Source organism: Candoia aspera, chromosome 6, assembly GCF_035149785.1.
Source record: "Candoia aspera isolate rCanAsp1 chromosome 6, rCanAsp1.hap2, whole genome shotgun sequence".
NCBI lineage: Eukaryota > Metazoa > Chordata > Lepidosauria > Squamata > Boidae > Candoia > Candoia aspera.
The window spans coordinates 83,733,677-83,748,460 of record NC_086158.1 but is presented as its reverse complement, the minus strand read 5'-3'; the positions used below and the strand labels follow the sequence as shown (position 1 = coordinate 83,748,460).

General features: G+C 41.4%; 1 protein-coding gene across 1 annotated transcript in view; it reads right to left on the bottom strand.

Annotated features, from left to right (window-relative positions):
• The window catches only part of CTNNA3 (catenin alpha 3), a 781,530-nt gene that overhangs the window by 736,584 nt on the left and 30,162 nt on the right, over positions 1 to 14,784 (bottom strand). The window lies entirely within an intron of this gene.

The following is a 14,784-nucleotide window of genomic DNA, read 5'->3' as shown; positions in this document are numbered from 1 at the left end:
TCTTGCACCCCAGTTTTATGAATTTCACTCTTAACAATATTTTCAACTAATAAAATAACATTCGAAAACTCTATTCGATACTTGGGCTGTTTCCATATTGTCACCTTTTATTTGTCTTGGCTCGTTGAGTCAAGCCTCCTGAGTTTCTGTCAGGATGCTGCAAAAAATGGTATCTTAGTTTGCGAGATAGTCCTTAGATCCCAGATCCTAGCGTGCATAAAATACCATGTTCTGAGCATGCTGGGAGTAAACCTAGGCATAGGGTGCACTTCTAGCATACTGACCAAAATGTGCCAATGCTGATCAGTATTATCCTTGTCTTTAGCAGGGAACAGTGCATGTGACATGAGTCATATGGATGCCTTGACTGTCAGTACCAAAAGTCAATATCTATGACACCATATAATGATGACCACGGCATGTAGAAGATTGGATCATGTACTGGAAGAAGAGTTAACGGTAAAGTGCATGAAGGAACAAGTGAAATCAAAGAAAGAAAAAGTGACATGTATAGAGAAGCTCTTTCTGGGCCTCCTTATCTGAGGGACCTTGACTCGGATGGTCCTCTGGGTGTATAAATCTGCAAACTGGAGTTTTATAAGCAAGTATAACAATAAAAAGGCAATTATTATTATCTAGGGCAAAACATCTATAATTCTGCTTGCTAAATTTGGGGATATTCACATATTAGTATTGTCACTTCTAGCACCCCAAATGGTTAATTTCCCTTCAGGGTCCACAGCAACCAGTTCAAGAAATCAAATTTCATAGTCAGGTGGGCCCATCTTCACTTTCCATACTTAGTTATCTTTTCATTTGAATGATGCAGCTATAGGCACCATGGCTTATTAGTTAAGAGGTGCAAATTATCTTCATTGGAGTGAAGAGCCTCATCACCGGGGCATATGTCTGGCATTAAAATCATCAGCTCTGATTAATTTGGAATTTGGCTTCACTATCAGTTCTAGAAGATAGTCCTCAAACCTGTCCCAGCTGCCATTAAGTTGGTGAGGGTTTCCCAACTTAAACAGTCCATTCAAAATATGGAGGGCGTAGGAAGTGCTATCAGCCTCCAAAAATTGACTAGTTCCAATGGATGAAGCACAACAAAACACCATCTAGAACCCTCTGGAACTCATTGATTCAACCATGAATATGTTGTTGCAATAGCTAAATTCATTCAGGCTTGAGGTAACCCCTTGAGGTAGGCTAGGTAACGCAATAAACCACACATCTGACTGGAACTCTACAAATACAGGTAGTCCTCATTTAGTGACTGCCTCATTTAGCAACCATTCGCAGTTACGACAGTCATGAAAAAGTAACTTTGCTACCAATCCTCACATTTATGACCTTTGTAGGTCTGTAAAGCAAACAAAAGCCGAAGTAAGATCATAAGCACAATTGCAGTTTCACTTAGCGACCACTTCACTTAATAACCAAGTTGCCAGTCCCCATTGTGGTTGCTAAACAAGAACTACCTGTAAATTATTTGGAATTGGATGCTTACGGCCTTCTTCTAACAGGATATTCTTCATAAAGATGGAATAGCATTCCCTCTGAGGTCTGTATGGACCCAACTCTCCTGTACTTTTACAAAGCTGTAAAATCTGCCTTTTTCAGAAGGCCCAAAGGCAGGGTGAGATAATTGTGCATTTAGGTCTTTGATTATGACTGGGTTTCTTCACCCTGATGTGCCTGACTTATTATTGCAGTTTGGTCACTGATCTTATTAGTCTGGTGCTATTACTTTAACCCTGATGCATAAGCTACCTAAAGTGACTTTGGTGACTGAAGTTGATTAATAAACAAATGCTTCCCCCAAAGATGCCTTGGGGGCTGAGAGTTTAAACTCAATCAGAGACATGGATGGAGCACTCTAGGCCCCTATTTGTGTGGTTGTCTATGATTTGAGGCCCAGAATCCTACCATAGAGTGCTATGATTAATTAGTATAACACATGAAAACCCCTCTATGCGGACTAGGTACGCCACTCCTGGAGGCTTGTCCAATCCAGTACCCATCCAAAAGGTGCCTACTTACTCCCTTATTATCCGAAGTCCATATTCATTTCATGACACAAGCTCTGTCAAAAAAAAAAAAGCTCCATTCTCTGTCCTTGGCAAGTAAAACCATGTCCTTCATTTTATATGCTGACAATACAATTATTTTATCTTCTACCTCGATAGGCCGAAGGTGGATTTTCCAAGTGCTAGCGGCTTATTGCAGCCAGGGAAGAACAGGACTTTAATTTTATCAGAACTAAAGTCATTGTATTTACCAAGAAGAGTAGTGCATGCAAGCATAATTGAAAAATGGATATTATAAGTATTGAACAAATAAAGGATTTGAAAGAGTCTTTGAATTTTCCTTACTAGGAAACCAAACAAAAGCTTTAATTGCTTGAGCCCAAAGTCATCCAACATAACCATTCAATTTTCTAGCTGGCAGAGGCAATAATTTTGTCCCTTGAAGCAGTAAAGCTCTTAAGGACAAGGTATTGAGCCTTTTGCTTTACAGTACAAATTACTGTGTGTACAACTTCTTGGCCTTAGAAAAAATTCAAACTAAATTTATAAGTACCATATTTCACATTCCCTGCTATGTATCTCATCTTCTTGGGTCGTTCCTCATTTGAGAATTTGCCAGTTAAAATTAAATTGTATTAGGGGGTCTCTTGTCACTCCTAATTTTTGCTAACCAGTTTCTCTCTTCATGGAAGAATAGCATAGACATGGACCGTGCTAAATTGTTTTACGAGCACAGGCTTTGCTCAATTCTTGCTCCAACAAGCATGCAGGTATTTACTTACTTACACCCAACAGCTGAAGGTCTCTGGGTGATTTACAATAAACAAAACACACTAAAAAGTACAACTTCAGTAAAAGCATATCCAATAAAAATAAAATGCAAAATAAAATCTTCATATAAACTAGGCTACTGTAAAGTGGTGATTCAAAACTAAAATCATATGAATTAAAATATAATCAAAATCCAGTTAAAATCCAGTTTAAAAGCCTGATAAAATAAAAAAGGCCTTCACCTGGTGCCAAAACGATATTAGGTGCTAGTCAAGCCTCTCTGGGGAGGGAATTCCATCAATGGGGCCACCACAGAAAAGGTTCTCTTCCTTTTAGAGCCCCACCTGACTTCTTTGGTGTGGGGACTTGGAGGAGGGCCTCATTAGGAAATCTTAAGGTCTGAGTGAGAGTCAGTCTGGTGCAGTGGTGAAGGCATCAGGCTAGAAACCAGGAGACCATGAGTTCTTGTCCTGCCTTGGGCACAAAGCCAGCTGGGTGGCCTTGGGCCAATCCCTCTCTCTCAGCCCTAGGAAGGAGGCAATGGCAAACCACTTCTGAAATCTTGCCAAGAAAACTGCAGGGACTAGTCCAGGCAGTTGCCAGGAGTCAACACTGACTTGAAGGCACCACAAAAAAAAAAAAGTCTGAATAGATACATACAGGAAAAGGCACTCCTTTGGGTAACCTGGCCCGAAGCTGTTTTGGGCTTTAAAGTTCAAAACCAGGCTTTGCATTGGGTCTGGAAACAGGCTAGTAGCCAGTGAAGAAGAATCAGCATAATACATGTGTTCATCAGCCAGTCCCAATGACCATTCCCACCACCCTGTTTTGAACTAAGTACCCAGACGGTTTTCAAAGGCGGCCCCACGTACAACACGTTTCAGCAATCAAAGCAGGAAGTTACCAGAGTGCAAATACCTGATGCAAGGCTGTCTCTGTCCAGGTAAGGTCACAGTTGGTAAATCAGCTGAAACTGATAAAAGGCACCAAGGCCTCTAGTGACAGTGATTCACCCAGGAGCATCCCCAAACTGTGAATCTACTCCTTTAGTGGACCTCTCCAGGACAGGCAAGGCATCACTCAGCTGGACAGATGCACAACCCACAAACAGTACCTTCATCTGGCCTGGATTAAGTCTCAGTTCCCTGGCTCTCATCCACCCCTATTTGGATGGATCAGACTGAGTCAATTTCTCATGTTTTGCTGAATTGCCCCATATCTCAGTCTTGGCACTATTAACCACTTGGGACAGTTGGAGGAGGAAAATGCATGCTTTCTGCTTAGCAGACATTTCTCCTGGAACAACCAGGAAAGTTGCTAAATTCTGTTCAGTAGCAGTTGTGCTAACAGGGACTTCAGTTTAAATTCTGCAATATCTAAGCCAACATTTGTATTACTACCTGATGAAGTATTGCTGTAGGTTTTATTAACCACCGGGACATGGAACCCAACAGTTTTACGTCACACATGCTTCAAGCTACTCCTTGCAAACAAAGGCAGGTCTGGTGGGCTGTAGACATCTGTCTCCACAAAATTACAGGCCTCGCTTATTAGTCTTGACCCTTGCACTCAGCCAGGCATTACCACTGTGATTAAGTTTAAAACCTAAAATTATTTGATTGTTAACATGGATTTTCCCCTGCAGTGATTGCAGGCAAGAATCAAAGGGATCAGGAGCAAATTAGAAGTGTGTATTACTAATTATATCACCTCTTACATGGATGTTTCTATCAGGCCTAGCTGGAAATTTTAATATTAGTGGCAGTACAAACAATCCAATTTTATATTAGTATTTTTTTTATAATTGCCACACTGAAAGGGATTGATTTAAATTTATCCTGAGGCATCAACAGGTGTATTAATCTTGCATGGCTGTGTCTGGCCCAAATAGCTAATATGCAGGCTCTTTTTATTTTGAACAATGTTATGGATGGAGCTAATAAAAGGGATATACCTTTTAGCCCACAAGGGAGTCAATGCTCCAGATTGTTATGGGTTTGGGGTCATTATTTCAGTTGTTCAGTTGTCAACGGCCACCCACACAATAACTATTATCTGGGAGCAGTTTGATCCTGTTGGACCTGAGGAAGTGGACAGGATCCTACGGACAGTAAATGCCACCACATGCCATCTAGACCCGTGCCCCTCCTGGCTAGTAAAAGCAGCCCGGGAGGTGACATGTGGTTGGGTCCATGTGATGGTTAATATATTCTTGGGAGAGGGTGTGTTCCTGGCTACCTTTAAAGAGGCGTTGGTGCACCCCCTCCTCAAGAAGCCATCGCTGGACCCTACTGTCTTGGACAATTTTCGTCCAGTCTCCCACCTCCCCTTTTTGGGGAAGGTGGTTGAGAAAGTGGTGGCTTTGCAGCTCCAGAGGGTCCTGGAGGAAACAGATTATCTAGACCCCTTTCAGTCAGGTTTCAGGCCCGGTTATGGGATGGAAACGGCATTGGTCGCACTTATGGATGATCTCTGGCGGGAGTGGGATGGAGGCAGTGCATCCATCCTCGCTCTCCTTGATCTCTCAGTGGCTTTCAATACCATCAACCATGGTATCCTTTTGGGGCAGCTCAGGGAGTTGGTGGGTGGCGTAGTTTTACACTGGTTCACCTCCTTCCTCCAGGGCCGATCCCAGTCGGTGTTGATAGGAGAGAAGAGATCGGCCCTGTGGCCCCTTCTTTGGGGGGTGCCACAGGGATCAGTACTCTCCTCTCTCCTTTTTAACATCTACATGAAAACGCTGGGTGAGATCATCCGTCACCATGGGATGAGGTATCATCAGTATGCTGATGATACTCAATTGTATATCTCCATCCTGGGTGAAATAAGTGATGCTGTGACCACCCTCTCCAAATGCTTGGGGGCTGTGGGGGCCTGGATGGGGAACAACAGGCTTCAACTGAACCCTGGTAAGACCAAGTGGCTGTGGGTTAATGGTTCTTCCGTATCCGGGACATTAACATCTCTGGTTCTGGATGGGGTTGCGCTGCCCCAGACAGACCCGGTGCGTAACTTGGAGGTCCTCCTGGACTCACGGCTCCTGCTCAAAGAGCAGGTGGCAGCCATGGCCAGGAGAGCCTTTGTGCAGCTAAGTGCTGTGCACCAGTTACGCCCCTTCCTGGATCAGGAGGCCCTTCGAACAGTCACACCCTTGTTATCTCTCATATAGACTATTGCAATGCGCTCTACATGGGGCTATCCTTGAAAAGTATCCAGAAGCTCCAGCTGGTCCAGAATGAAGCCGCACGAGCTGTTTTTGGTGCCCCCAGAAGGGCACATGTAACACTGCTGCTGTGTGAGCTGCATTGGGTACCAGTTTGCTTCCGGGTCCAATTCAAGGTGTTGGTTATCACCTTTAAAGCCCTACATGGCATGGGGCCAGGTTAGCTGAGGGACTGCCTCTTCCCCATTACATCAACCCACCCCACCCAATCGTGCAGAGAGGGCATGCTGTGGACCCTGTCTGTAAGAGAATTCCATCTGGTGGGGTCCAGGAAACATGCCTTCTCTGCAGTAGCTCCCGCCCTGTGGAACCCATGCTGCCCCTGGAGGTGAGATTGGCCCCATCGCTCCTTGCCTTTCGGAGGAGTCTGAAGACTTGGTTCTGCCGCCTTGCTTGGGGTGGAAAGGGGAATAGATCTACATGGGGATGGTTGCTATAGACCACTCCTCCCACACTTGGACTGTTTTAGATTCTTTCTCCACCTGGATTCTTTATTTTTACCTTTATTTATATTATTTGTTATTGTATTTTTATACTGTGTATTTTATGGTTGTTTTTAAATGATTGTTGTAAACCGCCCAGAGTCCCCCGATGGGAGGAGATGGGCGGGGACAAATTAGATAGATAAATAAATAAATAAAGTATCTTTTTTCTCTAAAATCAAGTGAACAAAAAAGTAATTATCTCTGCCCAGTTATTTAGGCCAATTTCAGCTGTAACCAAATTAGGTAGTACATGAATAATGTCATTTTAAAGCCTCTTACAATGTAGAATGTCATTTTAAAGCCTCTTAGCTCAGAGAATCTACTTCAGCGGGCTAGAAACCAGAAGTCTGTGAGTTCTAGTCCCTTCTTAGGCATGAAAGCCAGCTGGGTGACCTTGGGCAGTCCCTCTCTCTCAGCCCAACTCACCTCACAGGGTTGTTGTTGTGGGGAAAAGAGAAGGAGGAAGGAGTATTAGATATGTTTGCCACCTTATTAATAAAAATAATAAAGGCGGGATAGAAAATAAATTAAATAAATAAATCTGTTTTTCTCTAGTTTTTGCAGATTTATCAGAGTTGTCCTGGAGCTATTTCAGAATTGAATTCAGGAATTGCAAGTAAATTTAACTTTAATTAAAGTTAACATTTTTTTTAAGATGACACGAAGGAAGTAATAAAGTTGTAGGAGAGAGTAATGGAAGTTAGCAGAAGTTAGAGAAAGCAAGAGGAAGGTTAATGAAAGTTGACAGGAAGCTGAACTAAGTAAGCCCATTTGAAGTGTTATAATTCTATGATGGAATGGTGTTTGAGCATGGAGATACAGATAGGAAAAACCATGGAGAATGAAGAGAAAGTAGAATCCGCATTATGAAGGAGGAGGCAGCAGGATCTTCTAGCAAAGCCTGGGTCTAGTGTGCTTGTAGAAGCCAAGCAGCGGAGCACAACAACAGAAAATAAGAACAGAGGTGAGCAGCCAGGAGAATGCAGAGACCAGAGAAGGTTGACCAGACTGATCCCTTTGCACAGCTTCATCTTGTGCACCAGTTACAACCTTTCCTGGAGCAGAAGGCCACACTAACTGTCATTCATACTTCAGTTCCCTCTCATTTGGACTATTACAACACACTCTAAATGGGATTGCCTTTGAAGACCTCTCAGAAGCCACTGCTGGTCCAGAATGTAGCAACTCAAGTTGTTATGGCCATTCCTCAGTTTGCCCATGTAACACTTCTTCTTCAATAGCAATTCAATGTGCTTATAGTCATCTTTAAAGGCCTTCATAGCCCAAGACCTGTGTATTTTCAACACAGCCTGCTCCCAATGGTATCTACCCTCTGATGAGATCAAGAAATGTGGGCTCTCTGGAATCCCTTCTCTTAGGGAAGGTCACCAGCAGAGTGGAGATAAGTCTTCTCAAGTGCTACCCCTTTTCTTTGAAACAGCATTCTCCATGAGATCCATTTGGCCCCAGTCCTGCTGGGACATAGAAAAGCCATTGGAATTTGGCTGTTCTGAGTCAGTCCCTCCTGCAATGGGAGTGCCCATTTAATTGAGACTTCCTGTACCTTGTTGCATGGAGATTTATTATGATTGTGTTAGTGATATTGAAGTTGTTTTTGTCTTTGTGATTCTTTATTGTAATTGTCAAATATGTAATGGGTATGTAACTTCAGAGTCAGGAATGATTAGAGTAGCATACAAGCTTAATAAAATACATACATGCAAACACACAGTACATGCATGAGATAGAGACAGAGATATATGTGTGTTAAGGAAAGAAAAAAAGGAAGTGTAAATAGGGGACCTGGCACTCCTAAGACACTGCTGAACTACAGTTCCCAGTCCCTCAGTATTAGTTGTGCCAAATAGACTTCTTGAAGTTACACTAGCAGAGGGCCCTTTGTTCCCCACCCTCATAGAATTTTGTCCCTTCACCAAGGTTGGAAGTCCTGTAGATTTTGCAGAGTATGTTCACTCCTCTTCACATGCAGCCCCCTGTAGATTCTTCCATTTGAAATTGCTTCACACAACACTGAAGTCACCTTCCAAGGTGGGTGCCTTCGTAGACTTTGTAGGAGTGCATCCAAATCAATATATGCTTTAAATGTTGCCTATTACATTTTTTTAGAATTGATAATGAAGATATTGAAGTGGTAGATAGACTCTTTTAGGATCAACAGTGAAGAACAAGCAGTCAAGAAAGCTGCCACAGACTAGCACTTGGTAGAGCAGCCACAAAGGCCTTGAAAAAGACATTCAGATGCCGTGATGTGTCTGTACCTACACAGATCAGAAGAGTGCAAGCAATAGTAATCCCTGTGACACTCTATGGAAGCAAAAGTTGGACTTTGAAGAAGCAGGATAGGAAGAATATTGATGCTTTTGAAGTTTGCTGCTAGAGAAGACTCCCGGGAATACTGTAGGCAGCCAAGAAAACAAACCAATGGATCATTGAACAAATCAACTCAGAGTTCTCACTCGATGCACAAATGACCAGGCTCAAATTATCCTACTTTGGAACATTTTGTAAAGACTTAGTTCTCTGAAGAAGGCTCTAATGCTGGGAAAGGTGGAAGGAAAGAGAAGAGGATGGCCAGCAGCAAAGTGGATGGACTCAGTTACAGTGGCAATGGGTGCTCTGTTGGAAAACCTGAAAGACCAAGTGAGGGACAGAGTGACATGGAAAATACCTATCTTTGTGGTCGCTAGGTGTTGACACTGACTTGATGGCACATAATCAATAATCAATTACATTTTAATGCATAAACACAAAAAGCATACACTAATCTGGGAGAGGAAGATTGATACAAATGGAAGATGTAAAACTCAGTGGATCTCTATTTCTCCAGCATTACAATTCAAAGAGTTGGTTATTTGTTTTATAACTGATTTGCAGCACCAAAAATAAAATTATTGCTATTTTATTCTCCTGCGTATTTTTTTTCCTTACCAAAGTGTTTCACAAAAATAAAAAGAAGAATTAACCCCATTTTCAAGTTATGTCTTCTGGCCAAGAAATAAGTACGGAAAGTGCTGGCTGCAACTTTGAAGAATTGCTGCAGGAGAACTAATAGATTTGTCGGGCACGGGGGAAAATCACTGAATTCGGAGAAGAGGAAAAATGAGACAATGGAAAACTGATTAACATGGTAAAGCAAATTTACTACTACAGGGCAGACAGAAAAAAGAACTGAAGAAGTTGCAAAAGAAAGTGGGGAAAGTGATTGATTAGTTCTGCATGCAAAATAGCAATGCTTTGATGATCTCAAAATGAATGATAAGGCACCAACTGAGAGACATTTGAGATTAAAACAGGATTGAGTTTGTTACACAATGTGGAAGATGAAATGGAACCATGTACGTGGGCCACAATGATCCAGGTTATGCAAAAGTAGAAAAACAGCTGTCAGCAAACATCACCAGACACCCATTTCACTACAAGTCAAAGAGCCAAGCTCTTCCAGAAAGCCACTGCAGAAAAGACTAGCCATGGTTTTGTCTTTTACTCTTTCATACTCCTTGGCCATCTCATATTACAACAGAACCATCTTTTTCTGGCCAGTGAGAGCCCCTTAGAACTTCAGCTATCCTTGAAGATTCATGTTCATGGTCAGAAATCAATGAAAAAGTCTTCAATTTATAACAATTTTGGATAGTTTAGGATAAGCAGCAAGAGTAAATTGTCATAATATTCGGACTTTGTCGTCAAAAAGAAAGAAAACCTTCTCAAATCTGCCTCTGAAATTATTTTCTTGGAGAACAGCAACTTTCATGGCTGCAGCTGAGTATCAGAAAATTAGAGACAGTCATCAGTATTGCACAGCTCACAGACATACACACGCACACCAAGTAAATTAGTATGAAAGGAGGGGACAGTTCATGCCTTGAAACAAAGAAAGGATTAAAAGAAACAAAACTTGATCTAAATAGAATGAGGCTGAAAGAGCACTATCCACTGTATCATGGAAATTTTCTATTATCAACCACTCCCACATGTAACTAAAATTTGGATGCTTAGTGCTACAAGAAACATAAAACAGTTGGGTCAAATATTATTTAAAGACTCTGTTCTAGTAAATTCCATAGGTAAGAACTGCATCTCAGTAGGCAGGCAGCTGCTCCAAAGACTAATCAAACACTGATGTTAAAATTCAACCACCAAACTGCTAAGCAGGACCACACAGTGCTTGCCTGTGCAGCTGAATCAGTTGTGTGGTTCAAAGCACAGATGTTTTCCTCATTTTGGGCCACTGTGTCCAAAGAATTGTCTACTTTGGGGGCACACAATTTTTCCAGCTGGGGACTGCATTATTTATAAAAGGCATGTTTTGCTTGATATTTTGCTCACCCACAACTTAAAGAAAATTGCACCACTCCTTGTTGGAGTTCTGCTGCCAAATTTCAGTGTTGCTGGGGGGGGGGGGTGGCAGTAGTGGTCCCCCCACCCAGTATGGAATGCTCTCTACAGGAAACCTACTCATATCTTTGAGTACCAAACTAAGTTTTATTTTCCCAGACCCTTTGAACTATTGCTTAATTGTTTTAATGCTGGTTTTTAACTGCTGCTGTTCCAGATTTGTATTTTTATGGGAATTAAATACTTTGATATGTAAACTGCCTTTAAAATATTGAGACTGAGATTGCCATGTATACGGGGGGAAGGTTTACAGCATATTTTAACAGATAGCAACTTTTTATTCCATCCTCATAAAAATATTGTAAGTCTCCAGTGCCAACCTTAAAAAGGCTACTCATCAAGGCAATGATTACATTCCTGCAACAATTAAACTGAATAAAGCACAGGTATGCCTCTGCCTTAGAAATGTTCAAACTAAGGTCCTTAAAGCTGTATTTCATGTCCCTGGCTCATCTTCAAATGCCCTTACTCAGTTAGAGCATGGTTACATTTCTCTTGGGGCCCACCTGTGACTTTTCCAACTCAGATTTTGCCTGTAATAAAAAAAAAAAATGGAGCTTGAGTCCCTGGTTCACCTCATCCTACTAGACAGGGTTTCCTCATCTCTAAGGAAGCAAACTGGCTCCTATTTAACAAACTGTAAGTTCTCATTCTTGGCAATATTGTCACTCAGCCTAGATAAAGCCTTAACTGAATAGAGGATTTAGAATTTAGACCAGTGTTTTTCAAACGTGGCAACTTTAAGATGTGTGGACTTCAACTCCCATAATTCCCCAGCTGGCATGCTGGCCAGGGAGTTCTGGGAGTTATATAGGTCTAAATCAGTGTTTTTCAAACGTGGCAACTATAAGATGCGTGAAATCCACACATCATAAAGTTGCCACATTTGAAAAACACTGATTTAGACCTATATAATGTTGGGCTAAAATCATCCATCCTTATTTTGGTGTAATTGCAGGTTCTCCATGGACAACTCTAGCTACCTCTATAGAATCTTACACGTTCCACATCAGTGACATTTACTTTGGCTTGAACTGGCACACATATTATGGAGTCTATGGGTAAATATACTGGCCTCCTGTACAAGAGCCATATGAGTATATGCTCAGGTACAGCAGCTGAGTCATTAATCTACGTATTATTACACTGTCCATTGTACCACCCAAAGCATGTGGCTCTCATAAACCTGACTTGTCAGAAATCGTCACTGTCTTGCTGATCAAGAGGTTACAGCTTCCTTCTGCAAGATTTAACTTTGGCAACCACCATAAAGCGTTTCAAGGTTCTAGCAAAATAGATAGGAGGAGGAGGAGGAGGAGGAGGAGGATATGGCTTGCAGAAGTTGGTTGGTACCCTCTTTTCATTATTGTTTCAGATTTGGTTTTTCTGTATTTTTAATGTTGTACCTATGTTTCATTGATCTGAGACAGGCAGGCAGGCAGGCAGGCAGGCAGGCAGGCAGAATTTAAAATAAAGAATAATAAGCTGAAAAAAGATTACTGATTTATACTTTGCATTCTACTGGTAGGTTCTTGTTTACGCTTATATTTGGTGATTGATGAAAACATCTTACCTTTCAATTGGCATTTATAATAAGCCTCATTTATTTGAATACACTAGGCCATCCCAATTTCTTCCACCTTTATACTTTATCTTGTACTATTTTCAAATCTATCTCAGTTGCAAGTAGGTTGTGGCACCTTGCCAATGCTGGCTGATTTCAGAAAGCTAAGCAGGAATGGAGCTGGTTGGTATTTGGATGAGATACCTCTGGATCTCCTACAACTGTAAGGTTGGCTCTGTAGTCAAGGAAAGGGGGAAATCCTAGAGGAAATGCATGAGGTTACCAGGAGTCAGGCTTGACCTGAAGGAGAGTTTTCAAGTAACTTGTTCTTGTCTTCCTTTTAGACATACCTGCTTTTAGCTGTCACTGTGAGGAAGTTGAACTCAAAGCCGTAGGCAGGGCTGTCTCCTCCCAGGGTTAGAAAACCTTTGTTCCTTCTACCAGGAAAACTGCAGCCCACTCTGAAGCCTTCAGCTTGGCAGCTTTAAAGTTTCTGAATAATGTTAGCAACAACCCAGAACACCATCTTTTGCTAGCTAAAGAATTTCATGGGAAGACTTCAGCATTAATATACCGAAACTTCATATAGGTTGTACCCCTCATTAAAAGTGCCCTCAGACTGATTTAACTTTTCACATAGGTTCCATGGCACGTTGTCTGCGAATGTTGTACTGCCATTTTATTTTATGTTGCCCTGTCATCATAAAAAAGGAGAGGGCAAAAGAATCTCTTCTTTTTGATGAAGAATGTGTCTTACCATCTGTTGACCATCATCTCATTTCAGAATTATTGATGGTCCTCCTGATCTTGCAGGCTCTCTTCTTTCTAAGGGCCCAATTAGTTACCCTGTTATAAAAGTAACATTTATAATGAAGAGCTGAGCAATCTTGGGACTTAAAGTGTGTGGAGGGAAAGTTGAACTCTCGTCCTCCCATGGTGAAGAAATAGACTTTCTAAAGGTACTTATCGTATTTCAAGAGAAACCTTTATTGGCACTAATACACATAACTTTTTTTCTAAAAGCAAGTTAGAGAAGCTATTTATGACAGAAACATAAGGGAAGGGCAGAATTAAAGCTGGATGAAGCCACCTCTCCTCCTTTTTTCTTTACTTATTTACAGGCACATACCCTAACACACATACACAGAGAGAGAGCGAGAGAGACTGGCTGGTCATTTATATAAAAGATATAAATACTAGTGCCAATAGCATGCGGCTTGAACTTTAAAGTTATAAATTTCAAGTCTTTGCAAATTAAATAGAGGTCAGAAGAATTAGAAGGATAAAAGCACCAATTTATCTCAGAAGAAAACAAGTGGATTTGCTCAAGGTTAAAATCACTGTATCTCAATTCCAGCTACCATAAGCGCGTCTAGCATTTCTGTTAGATGGATATGTATGACTCTATGTACATAGATTTCCACTATTCTCATTTTTTAATCTCATTCTCATTACTAATATATTAGTCAACAATACAATCTTTGGATAACTTCTAAAATATGTTATAAACTATGAGGAGGTATCCTGTCCTACTGTTGCGATCAAAAGTCGTTTGCAACTATATTGTCTTTCTTCCTTCACAGTTTTTTTAAAAAAAAGTTTTAAGTAAAACAAAAAAATAAAAGTACCTTGGAAAGATGTAGAATGGTTACATGTAACATAAAATTTACATGTCCTTAAAATATTTGTAAATAAGGCACAGCAATAAACCTATAATCATTCCTGGAAATACCCTTACAGTTTTCATTTCTGCCAATGTATTCCACTTCCAGTTCACGTTTTACAAACCCATCACGCTATTCTCTGTCAGGGTGTACAAGGTGCAGAAAAAGAGCACAAAGTAAGAAGCAAAAGAAACTGGAGCAAGGTTATCCACAGGGAAAATGAGAAAAGTCAAGATGGTGGCCACAACCCTGTGATCAAAGCCCCACCCCTTTTTTTTACATGCATCAGAGAGGAGCAGGGCTTCAGTGGCATAGCTGCAGTTGCCATCTTGATTTGGTTGACCTCTCCTGAAGATGCCCCTGAACTGGAGACTCTGGATAATGTAAAAGGAAAGGGAAAGTGTATGCCATGGGAATCCTCAGACAGACCCCAGATGTTGACCTCCACCACCCATCATGGATTTCGCCAACCGAAGCATTGTACAGAACTGTAGGCCAGGAGACCAGCCTTAGGTCCCCCTGTGCAACACACAGCATTCCACACTATTGGCAAGGACAGTCCTGGTCACTTTGGGCACATTTAGGCAAGTAGGCCACAAGTGCAATCAAAGTCCAGTTTTACCCCCAAGCA